At 33.6% G+C, this 13,561-nt stretch overlaps 1 pseudogene; it reads left to right on the forward strand.

Annotated features, from left to right (window-relative positions):
• Positions 1-8,155: 8,155 nt before the first annotated feature.
• LOC120599909 (uncharacterized) lies at positions 8,156-8,274 on the forward strand (annotated as a pseudogene).
• Positions 8,275-13,561: the final 5,287 nt, after the last annotated feature.

Here is a 13,561-nt window from a genome sequence, read left to right on the forward strand (position 1 = left end):
ACCCACACTGGTGACAGCAGACTTTGTTTTCTGGCATGGTTGCTTGAGGTAACTATAAGAACAGCATCTGTGGATTGCTTGCTAAATGTTATCAGGTGGCCATGGAGGGATATGGGCTAGGGCTAAATTTGACATTCAGCTGAACCCCTCTCAGCACTGTGCCTCTGGACACCTACTACACAAAGCCATACTAATAAGACCAGGAATCTTAGGAGTTTTGCTTAGTACATAGAAACAGACACAGAAAGGCAGCCAAAATGGAAGACAAAGAAGCAGAAACCATATGAAAGAGCAGAACAGAGATTCAAGAATAATGGAGTCAAGCAATCTAACGGATGCAGAGTTCAAAACACTGATTACGAAGATGCTTAGTGAACTTAGAAGAAGTGTAGATGAACTCAGTGAGAAATTTAACAAAAAGATAAAAATTATAAAAATGGAGATGGAAATTATAAAAGGGTACCAGTCCGAAAGGACATTTGAGATTGAGTGTATTAGAGGGAATCAGCAGAGTGGATAAAGAAAAGGATTGAACCAACGATATAGAGGATGGAGAAACCAAGGATACACAATCAGAACGGCATGAAAAAAGAAGCCAAGAATATAATAATAATAATTTAAGGCTCCTACGGGACACAATTAAATATAAAATTATCTGTGTTATAAGGGAACCTGAAGGAAAACAAGACATTGAAGAACAATTTGAAAAAATAATTTTGGAAAACATCCCTACCTGGTGAAGGAAATAGACATACAACCCTAGGAAGCTCAGAGAGTCCCAAAAAAGATGACCCCAAAGAGGTTGACACCAAGACACATCATAATTAAAATTCCAAAGGTTAAATACAAAGAGAGAATCTTAAAAGCAGCAAGAGAAAAGCAGTTACCTACAAGGAAGCACCCAGAAGACTGGCAACTAATTTCTCAAAAGAAAATTTGCTGGACAGAAGAGCTTGGCACAAAATATGATGAAAACCCAGGATCTACAACCAAGAATATTTTATCCAGTAAAGCTATCATTTAGAGTCAAAGGACAGATAAAGAGCTTCCCAGACAAAAATAAGCTAAGGGAATTTATCAACACCAAGCCAGTATTACAGAAAATGTTGGAGAGATTTTCTTAAAAATATATATCAGTAACATGAATATATATCAGTAACATGAATAAATAATAACTATATTTCTATCAAGAAGTACCTCAAACGGAAAAGAATTAAGTGTTCTAACCAAAAGATAGAGTGGCTGAATGAATAAGAAAACAAGACCCATAATATGCTGCCTACAAGAGACTCACTTTAGATTAAAAGACACACAGAGACTAAAAGAAAGGGGATAGACCTAGAGAGTATTGCGTTAAATAAATTAAATCAGATAAAGACAAATACCACATGATTTCATGTACACACGAAAACTAAAAAACAAAATAAACAACAATAACAACAAAACTGGAAACAAATTCATAGATACAGAGAATATTCGAGGGCCACTAGACAGGAGGGGTTTGGGGGATGTTAAGAAAAGGTAAAGAGATTAAGAAATACAAATGGATAATTATAATAGTAATGGAAATATAAAGCATACCATATAGAAAATAGTCAACGATGTTATAATAAATATGTAGGGGAGAAGAGAGGTACTAGATTTAGTAGGGTGACCACTTGAGCTCTAATCACTATACTGTGCTACAGAAACTAATATATTATTGTATGCCAACTATAATCGAAAAAATGCATTAATTATACAATATAAATTTGAGCAACTCTTTGCCTTTTACATTTCAATAAAGCGAGGAGAAAAACTTTCAGTAAATTTAAGAAGATTGAATGTATTAAGCATCTTCTCCAGCCAAAATGGTATAAACTAGAAATCAACTACAAGAAAAAACTGAAAAATATACAAACGCATGGAGGCTAAATAACATGCTACTAAACAATACATGGGTTATCAATGAGATCAAGGAAGAAATCAAAAGGTACTTAGAGACAAATGAAAATGAAAAGACAATGACTCAAAATCTATGGGACACAACGAAAGCAGTTTTAAGAGAGAAATTCATAGCAATACAGATTCATCACAAGAAACAAAAAATATCTCAAATAAAAAATCTAATGTTACATTTAAAAGGACTAGGAAAAGAACAGCAGACAAAACCCAAAGTTAGTAGAAAAGGAAATGGTATAGATCAGAGCAAATTAAAAAAAAAAAAATAGAGTTTAGAAAACCAGTACAAAAGATCAACAAAACTGAGAGCTGGTTCTTTAAAAAATAAGCAAAATTGATAAACTTTTAACAAGACTCTTCAAGAAAAAAAAAAGGAAAGGACCCAAATAAATAATATCAGAAGTAAAAGTAGAAAAGTAACTACAAACTACACAGAAATGCAAACAATTATAAGAAAGTAATACAACAAATTATATGCCAACAAATTGAAAAATCTGGAAGGAATGGATACATTCCTAGAAATATACAATCTGCCTAGACTGAGTCAAGAAGAAACAACAGATCTGCACCCACAGATTACCGCCAAGCAGATCAAATCATTAATTGAAAAACTTCCAATAAGAATAAGTCCTGGATGAAGTGGCTTCATAGGTGAATTGTACCATTAAAAAAAATTAACACCTATTTGCCTCAAAATATTTCAAAAAATTCAAGAGATGATAAAGCTCCCTAATTCTTTTTACAAAGCCACCATTACTCTGATTCAAAAACCAGAAAAAAATTACAAAAAAATAAAATTATAGCTAGTTATCCCTGATGAACGTTTATGTAAAAATCTTCAACAAAATATTAGCAACCTGAATTCAGCATATATTAAAAATATCATGTGCGATTTATTTCTGGGATGCAAAGTTGGTTCGATAGCTGCAAATCAATTAATGCAATACACCACATAAACAAATTGAAGAATAAAAATCACATGCTCATATCAAGAGATGCAGAAAAAGCATTCGACAACACCTAGCACCCATTTATGATTAAAAACTCTCAGCTAAGTGGGAATAGAGGAAATATACTTTAGCATAATAAAGACCACATATGACAAACCTATAGCTAACATCATACTCAATGGGGAAAGGCTAAAAAAGTTTTCCTTAAGATCAGGAAAAAGACAAGATTGTCCACTTTCGCCTCTTCTATTCAACATAGTATTGGAAGTCCTAGCCATAGCAATTAGACAAGAAAGAGAAATAAAAGGCATACAAATTGAAAAGGAAGAAGTAAAACTGTCATAATTTGCATATGACATGATACTATACAGAGAGAAACCTAAAGAGTCCACCAAAAACTTTTAGAATTTATTAATGAATTCAGTAAAGTTGCAGAATACAAAATTAATATTCAGAAATCAGTGGCATTTTTATAGACCAATGATGAACTATCAGAAAGAGAAATTAAAAAAACAATCTCATTTACAACTGCATCAAAAACAATAAAATTCCTAGGAATCAAATTAAGCAAGGAGGTAAAATACCTGTTTTTAGAAAATTGCAAGTCATTGAAAAAAGAAACTAAAGAAAATACAATAAATAAAAGCACATATCATGCTCACAGGTAGAAAGAATCAACATTGTTAAAATGGCCATACTACCTAAAGCAATCTATATTTTCAATGTAATTTTATCAAAATACTAATGACATTTTCTAGAGAACAAGACCAATAATCTGAACATTTATATGGAACCATAAAAGATTTCAAATAGCCATGAAAAACTTGAGAAAAAAGTACAAAGCAAGAGATATCACACTATCTGATATCAAAGTATAATACAAGGCCATAATAATCAAAACAACATGGTATTGAGACAAAAACAAACACACAGATCAATGAAACAGAATAGAGAGCCCAGAAATAAATCCATGTCAATATGGTCATTTAATCTATGACAAAGGAGATAAGAATATACAATGGAGGTAAAGGCAGTCTCTTCAACAAATGGTGTTTTGAAAAATGGACCAATACATGCAAAAAAAAATGAAATTGGACCTCCTTCTTATACCATATAGAAGAATAAACTCAAAATAGATTAAAGACTTGAATGCAAGGCCCGAAACCATAAAACTTTTAGAAGAATACATAGGCAGTAAACTCTCTGATACTGCTACTAGTAATTTCCTATCTGATATATGTCCTTTAACAAGTGAAACAAAAGAAAAACGATAAACAAATGAGACTACATCTAACTAAAATGTTTTTGTACAGTGAAGGAAACCATCAACAGAATAAAAAGACAACTGACTGATTGGGAGAAGATAATTGCTAATGATACATCTGATAAGAGGTTAATATCCAAATATATATAAAGAACTCATACAACTCAACTCCAAAAAATAAATATTCCAAATTAAAAAAAAAATTGGCAGAACACTGAATATTTTTCTAAAGAGGAAATACAGATGATCAATACACATATGAAAAGGTGCTCAAGGTCACTTATCATCAGAGAAATGCAAATTAAAACCACAATGAGATATCAAATTACACCTGCTATATTGGTTATCATCAATAAATCTAAAAACAACAAATGTTGATAAGGATGTGGAGAAAAAGGAACTCTCATACACTGTTGTTAAGATTGCAAATTGGTACAGCCACCATGGGAAACATTTTGGAGGTTCCTCAAAAAATTAAAAATCGAACTACCTTATGACCTCGGAATTTTACTCTGGGCGTTTATGCAAAGAAAACCAAAACACTAATTCATAATGATCTATGCACCCTTATGTTCATGGCAGTGTTATTAACAAAATTCAAGATATGGAAGCAACCTAAATGCCATTCAATTGATGATTTGGAAAACAAATTATGGTTCATATATAGAATGGAATATTACTCACCCATAAAAATTAAATTCTACCATTTGCAATGACATGGATGGACCTAGAGGGTATTATGCTGAGTGAAATAAGTCAGACAGAAAAAGATAAATATCATGTGTTTTCACTTATTGCAGAATCAAAAGGACAAAGGAAACAAAATAAATTAAAACAGATTCATAGATACAGAGGACAATCTTGTAACTACCAAAGGGGAGGAGGCTTGGGTAGGGCGGTGGCTGGAGAAAGAGGTGACGAGATGAAGAAGTGCAAATTAGTAGTTACAAAACAGTCACAGGGATATATAGTAGAGTGTAGAGAATATTGTTAATAGCATTGTAATGGCTATGTCTTGAGCCAGATAGGTGACAGATTAATTGGTGGGATTACTTCACAAACTGTATAAATCTCTAACCGATGTACTGTATACCTTGAAACTAATATATTTTTTCTATTTCAACACTAAATTAAAAAAAAAAAAACACCCGCGCCAGTTTACCAGAAGTGCATATTAAGAATGCCAGTTCCAGGGCCCACCCAAGATGCACTGAATAAGAATCTCTGAGAATAAGGCCCTTAAATATAGATTTTAATATATTTTATTGTTATTCTAAAGAACACTAAGTTTGGGAACTGATGGTCTGGTGAAAGATAGGAATATACATAAATAATCCCAGTACAGGTAGAATGTGCTAAGTATGCACCCCCATAAAACCTATGTAAAATTAAGAAATTCAGAGATCACTTGTAGCTGGAGCAATTTAAGAAAGTTTCATGAACAAAGTAGTATTTTAATAGTTATATATGAGAAACAGATTTCGCCTCTCTTATTTGCTCATTTATTTTGATTCTCTCATTTTTGACACATAAGTTTTAGGTTTATTTTGAGAATGCTGCCCCATTAACAGGAGAAGCAGTTTGTTGAAATATGTGTTTCCATCAGCAACTTTTCAAATTGATCTTGTAATCTTGATTCTTGATTTGCTACTCTCTTCTGCCACAGGTTTTTAAACTCAGACTTGAAAATTCAAAACTGCATTTACTTTTTCATTTACTTATATATGTTTTTTATATTCACATTGCACTCATGGGAGGATGAGAGCTATATAAATCCGAGATATCATTATTATTATTACGCTCTCTCACTGCTGTTCCCTTTTGTCCTTTTAGTCTAGGCTTTCGACTTGACTTAATTCGAATTCTTTTTAATCTTATCTTCATTTTAATTCTGTTTTATTAAAGCTATTTATAAATAATAACAATGGTAATTATAAGAAACAAGCCAGATCTGTTTACAACAAGCATCTAGACTAAGACCAATTTTCTCTGAGTAAAGTTCTGAAGACACTCAAATTCAACATCTTTATTTAGGTACATGTCCGCTGGGTGGATTGTTTTGAAGTCCACAGGGTTGGTTAGTGCCAGTAATTTTTTTACAGATGTTCATACAGAGCTGTTGTTACTGAAGCACAGAGGTACTGCTAATGAAGAGCTTAAAGAAAAACTGAATGTTAGCCCACACGATGATGTGAAATCTCAGGAAATTTTGTTGCTTTGGCACCTCTTAGAAGGCATGTATCACCGTCTCCTAACATTAAATCTTGTATCAATCAGTTCCCATTCAAAAAAGAAGAATCCATTTGGATATTTTACATATATAGGGAGGTACATAAAGAGAGTGATTCAGGGAATTAAAAGCTTTTACAAGCATCGGAAGGACTGTAATAGTAAATGTCGGGAGATTGCTTTCAGAAAACATGGACATGAAGGGATCACAGGAAAACCACCACCAATGATATTAGCTGTTTGCTTACAATGGACATGATCTCAACTGCCTGCATTGTATCAGAAGCACAGGGCTGTTGTAGCGAGAAAAGTGGGCAAAGCAAGTTTGCTCCTGTCTCTGATTTTTGCATTATCCTTTATTGGCATAGACAGGCATTTTTTTTCATGCCCCCAGAATGACATACATTATAAAATAGGTGAACATGTGCTCTAAAATGCAAAACATTTTTTCACTTAGGAAATGATGAGCATATTCTTGTCACTAAATATGATACACTGTGATTTGAATGGCTGTATGACATTTTTGATATGGTTACACTATAATTTATTAACCACTATATTTTTTAAAACAATAGGGGGATAGTGCAAGAGCTCAGGTTGTGGAGGCACACAGGGTCTGTGTTTAAATCCTGGATTTGTTGCTCACTGGATTTGTGATCTTGGCAAGCCACTTAATTTTTCTAACCCTTGTATCCTGCATTTGTAAAATGAATTGAAAATATTAACATTTTGGGTTGTCATGGACATTAAAAAAATTCATGTACAGGAAGTACTTCATGTATTGTTTGACATCTTAAAAGCTCTCAATAAATATTGAGGATTATTATTGATATTATTATGTAATAACTTTTAAGAATATCTCATTATTTCCTTTTTATAAATTCCAAGTGATTGTGCTGCTTGGTCAAAGGTATGTGCAGTTTTTTTTTTTTTTTTTGTAGGGACTAAGTGGGTACATATAACACATTTCTTTTCAGAAATATTGGGCAATTTATATTCCTATCAATTGTCATATAGTTACCTATTTCACTAAAGCTTCACAATTACATGATATGGTCATTCAACTGTCAAATTGATCTTGCTGATTTAATTTGTGTTTTCTTTTGCTTTATGTATTTCTACTTTATGAATTATTTGTTCATTTTCATTTCCACATGTCTATTGGTATATACTACTCTTTATTACTAATTTATAAGATATTATTATATAATCACATGACCCAACAACTTCACTTCCAAGTATTTATATAAAGAAAATGAAAATACTAATTTGAAAAGATATGTGCACCACTATGCTCATTGCAGCATTATTTACAATCACCAATAAATGGAAGCAACCTAGGCGCTCATCAATAGATGAATGGATAAAGAAGTGATGATGCATAAATGCAGTGGAATATTATGCAGGAATAAAAAGAATGAAATCTTGCCATTTGTGATAACATGGGTGGATCTAGAGAGTATTAAGCTAAGTGAAATAAGTCAGGCAGAGGAAGACAAACCCCATATGGTTTCACTTATATGTGGAATCTAAAAACAAAACAAGCAAAAAGCAAACAGACTCATAGAAACAGAGATCAAGGGGATGGGTACCAGAAGAGAGGGAGTGGAAGAATGAGTAAAAAGGGGAAGAGGAATATAGTTAATAATACTGTGATAAGTTTACATGGTGACAGATGATTACTAGAATTTGTGGAGTGATCTCATTGTAAGGTATAAAAATGTTAAACACTAAACTGTATACTTGAAACTAGTATCAAAACATAAGAATGGTCTACAGCCGTACTACCCTGAACAAGCCCAATCCCTTCTGATCTCGGAAGCTAAGCAGGGTCGGGCCTGGTTAGTACTTGGATGGCAGACCACCTAAGAAGACCAGGAGCTGTAAGCACAAAAAAAATAAAAAATAAAAATAAAAATAAATAAATTAAGGGCTCATAAACTGACAAGGTCCTTGCAGTCTATGAGGTCAACCAAGGGTTGCCTTGCCTAAAATAAAATAAAATAAAATAAAAACACACATAAGATTGTATAAAAACTATACTTTAAGAAAATTAACTTGGATTTCGGAAACATAGTGGAGTGAGAGACATCCCCAGATCTCTCCCCTTGAAACAACAATAAGCTGAACATCTAAAACTCAACAAAAAACACCCAAACTGCACACCAGCATGTCTGAATGTGGGATCAGCTCATAAGAGCTACCACAGGTCGGAACCTCAGGTGTTGGGCGGAGGACTAGAAGAAATAAAGAAGTGCCTCTTGCAGCTGCTGGAGCTCCTTGTAGGGGGTGAGGGAATGAGAAGGTGCAGTGACTTCTAAGAACAGCCCTGCTTGGGAGTACTGGGAGCTCCACTCTGTTGATGGCAGGGCCAAGTCATCAGGGCAGAAAGAAGAAAAGCTGATGGCAGATAAACAACAATTGTTTTTTACCAGCCATGGTTGCAAAACTGAGGCTGAGCCACAGCCCCCAGCCCCCAAAACAGAGGGACCCTCCTCCCATGCCCTCCGAGACAGATCACCACTTAGCCCTAGAGGAATCTGAGCAAACATTACTGAAACTGTTGCTAACACTGACAGGAACTGAAACTGAGGATAGCAAGCATGATTAAATATCTACAAGAAAATAAAAAGGCATTTCTAAGGCTTCACATAAAGCAGGGATCCAAGAGGCTTAGATGCTACCTACTGGAAACCAAAGGAAAACTGCCTTCTTTGCAGCAGGGTAAAGAGAAACCTTTATATAATAAATCTTCTTTCTGGAAAAACCGCAGAATACATTTCCATTGAAGAAAATACATTTCCCAGATGAAGAAATAGTCTATTAAACACCACGAACAACCAAGGTAACGAGACATCTCAGAAAGAAAGAAAAATCTTCAGAAAATCAGCTTAGAGACAGAAATATGCAACTTAGAGGACAGAGAATTCAGGATGATACTTCTGAAAAGAATCAGTGAATTCTGAAAAGGGTCATATCAACAATTTCAGGAATTGAGAAAACACCTAGATGAGCAGAGCAAGGAGATTGAAATCCTCAAAAAGAACCAAGTAGAACTTCTGGAGATGAAGAACACACTGCAAGAGTTGAAAAATGAATTAGCAAGCTTGAGAAATAGACTTGACCAACTGGAGGAAAGGATCAGTGATATCAAAGACAGAAATCTAAAAATAAATCAGAAGAAAGAAGAAAGAAACCGAAGAATAAAAAATAATGAAAGAGAAATTCAAGAACTAGATGATACCATCAGGAGAGGAAACAGAAGAAAATGGGCATTATTGAAAGTAAAGAAAAGAAGCAGGAAATAGAAAACATTTTCAGACATATAGGAATGAGCTGGAGCTTGGAATTCAAGAAGTCAACAGAACATCCAATTATCTCAACCCAAAAAGGCCTTCACCAAGCAACATTGTATTAAAATTATCAAAAATCAACAACAAAGACAGAATTCTCAGGGTAGCCAAGGAAAAGAAAACAGTAACTTATAAAGGAAAACCCATTAGATTATTCTTAGGCTACTCGGTGCAGACCTTACAAAAAGGAATGGAATCAAATATTTAAAATATTAAGTGAAAAGAACTAACAGCCTTGAATAGTGTATCTAACTATGCTCTCCTTAAGATATGAAGGAGAAATAAAGACCTTTCCAGGCATACAACAATTGAGGGAATTCTCCACTACAAGTCCTGCACTACAGGAAATACTGAAAGGTTTCAGTTCACTTGAAATAAAATGACAAAAAAAAAAACATAATTAGGAGTAAAGTGACTGTCAGGCAAATAGAAGCAGAGGAGTGCAACCCTTACTAAGAACAGGACATTATAAGCTTAAATAATAAGAAGGGAATTGCTATAGCAAGATAGTAATGAATGTGGAGCATACATAGGGAAAAATGGAGTTAAAATGACTGAAACGGGGAGGATTCAAAGATCTAAATTCGCAAAGGGGAATGGAGATAAGGCACACACAGAAGAAAATGGATAACTGTATATACATAATTATCGTTTATATATTTGTAATGGTAATTGCACACAGAAGATTCAGAACTGAAGTATATAACATAAAACAAGAAGAACCAGAGGCAAAATCCACAAAAGCCAACCAAACTAAAGAAAATAGAAGCACAAGGACAAGGAAGCAATGGAAACACTGAGCTATCAGAAAGCAAAAGACAAAATGGCTATAAGAAGACCTCATATTTCCATAATCACCCTAAATGTAAATGGACCGAACTCAACAATAAAAAGAAACAAAGTTGCAGAAAATTTCAAAAAACAAAACTCAACCATATGCTGCCTCTAGGAAACACATCTCAGCTCCAAAGACAAATATAGACTCAAAGCGAATGAGTGGAAAATGATATTTCAAGCAAATGGCATTCAGAGAAAAGCGGGAGTGATGGTACTAACAGCAGATGAAATAGACTTCGAAATAAAAAAAGTAAAGAAAGATACTGAGGGACACTTCATAATGATAAAAAGAATCATGCAACAAGAAGACATAGCACTTAGTAATATCTTTGCTCCCAGTCAGGGATCCCCGAAATATGGAAAGCAATGACTAATGGAACTAAAGAAAGAAAAAGACCAAAACACTATTATAGTAAGGGACCTAAATACTGCACTGTCGGATATGGACAGATCATCCAAACAGAAAATCAATAAGGTAATAACATTCTTAAATGACCCATTAGATCAAATGGACATAATTGACATTTACAAAGCTTTCCTTTCCAAAACAGCTGTTTATACATTCTTCTCTAGTGCACAAGGAACATTCTTAAGAATAGACCACAAACTGGGACACAGAGATAGCCTCAACAAATATAAGAGGGTTGAAATCATACCAACCATATTCTCTGATCATAATATGTTGAAATTAGATATCAATTGCAATAAGAAATCAGGAAGAAACACAAATACATGGAGATTAAACAACATGCTACTAAAAAATTATTGGGTCAGAGAAGAAATAAAAATAGAGATGAAGAGATAAATAGAAATGAATGATAATGATAGGACAACATATCAAAACTTTTGGTACACAGCAAAAGCAGTCATAAGAGGATAAATCATATTATTAAAGGCCTATCTCCAAAAACAAGAATGAGCCCAAATAAACAACCTAACACTTCATCTTAAAAAAATTAGAAGAGGAAGAACAAATGAAGCCTAAAGTCAGCAGAAGGAAATAAATCATCAAAATTAGAGCATAAATAAGTGAAATTGAAAACAAAACAACAACAACAAAAAAATCGAAAAAAAATAAATGTAACAAAGAACTGGTTCTTTTAGAAGGATAATAAAATTGGAAAACCTCTGGCTAGAATCACTAATGAAAAAAGAGAGGACACAAATAAACGAAATCAGGAATGAGAGGAAATTATGACTGAGATCGCAGAAATACAAAGGATCATACAAGAATACTATGAAAAAGTATGCAACATCAAATTTAGTAACCTAGAAGAAATAGACCAGTAAATAGAAAAATACAATCTTCCTAGACCGAATCAAGAAGATCTGGAAATCTTAATAGACTGATCAACAGTATGGAAATTGAAAAAAAAATCATCAAAAACCTACCAAAAAGTAAAAGTCCATGAGGACCAGATAACGTCACTAGTGAATTCTACCAAACTTTCAAAGAAGATCTAATACCTATTCTCCTTAAACTCTTCTCAAAACTCGGAGATGAGGCAATAATTTCCAAATCATTTTATGAGTCCAATATTACCCTGACACCAAAACCTGGTAAAGATAACACAAAAAAAGAAAGTACAGACCAATATCTTTCATGAACACAGATGCGAAAATCCTAAATAAGATACCAGCGAGCTGAATACACCAATACATTAAAAGGGTTATACACCATGATCAAGTGGGCTTCATCCCAGAGGTATAGGGATAGTTCAACATACGCAAATCGATTAACATGGTATACCACATAAATAAATTAAAAAATGAGAATCATATGATCATATCAATAGATACAGAGAAAGACTTCGAGAAGATACAGAATGCATTTATGATCAAACCACTTTACAAAATTGGTATAGAAGGAAAATACCTTAACATAATAAAGGCCACATATGACAAAACCTCAGCCAACATTATACTTAATAGTGAAAAACTAAAAACCTCCCCGCTAAGATCAGGAACAAGGCAAGGCTGTCCACTATCGCCACTCTTATTCAATATAACATTGGAGGTCCTAGCAAGTGCAATCAGGCAAGAGAAAGATATAAAAGGCATCCAATTAGGAAACGAGGAAGTCAAACTGTCACTATTTGCAGATGACATGATTCTCTATATAGAAAACCCTAAAGACTCCACAAGAACACTACTAGAAACAATAAGCAAATACATAAAAGTTTCTGGATACAAAATCAAGGTTCAAAAATTCATAGCATTCCTATACTCTAATAATGAAGTATCAAAAAAGAAGTGGAAAGATAATTCCTTTTGCAATTGCAACAAAAAGAGTAAAATACCTTGGAATAAATTTAATGAAACCTGTGAAGGACCTATATAATGAACACTACAAGACTCTATTAAAAGAAATCGAAGAAGTTACAAAGAATTGGAAAGATATTTCGTGCTCTCGGTTTAGAAGCATCAACATAGTTAAAATCACTATATTACCTAAAGCATTATATGGATTTAGTGCAATTCCCATTAAAATCTCATAGGCTTTTTTTAAAAGAAATAGAACAAAAAAATATCAGATTTATATGGAAGCACACACACACAAAAAAAAACCCAAATTGTCAAAGCCGTCCTGAGAACAAAGTACAAGGCTGCAGGCATCGATCTGCCCGACTTCAATTTATACGACAGTAATCAAAACGGCATGATATTGGCAGAAATACAGATACACGAACTATTGGAACAGAATCGAGGTTCCAGAAGTAAACCTGTATTTATATGGGCAAATAATTTTTGACAAAAGAGCCAAAAACATACAGTGGAGTAAGGAAAGCCTCTTCAATAAATGGTGCTGGAAAACTGGAAAGCCATCTGCAAAGGAATGAAACTAGACTGTTGTCTATCACCACACACCAAAATTAACTCAAAATGGATTAAGGACTCCAATAAAAGTCCTGAAAACAATAAATTGCATAGAGGAAAACATGGGAATTAAACTCAAGGACCTTGGACTTAAAGAGGATTTTATGAAT

This window comes from Pteropus medius, unplaced genomic scaffold (genome assembly GCF_902729225.1).
Source record: "Pteropus medius unplaced genomic scaffold, Ma_sr-lr_union100, whole genome shotgun sequence".
Classification (NCBI taxonomy): Eukaryota; Metazoa; Chordata; class Mammalia; order Chiroptera; family Pteropodidae; genus Pteropus; species Pteropus medius.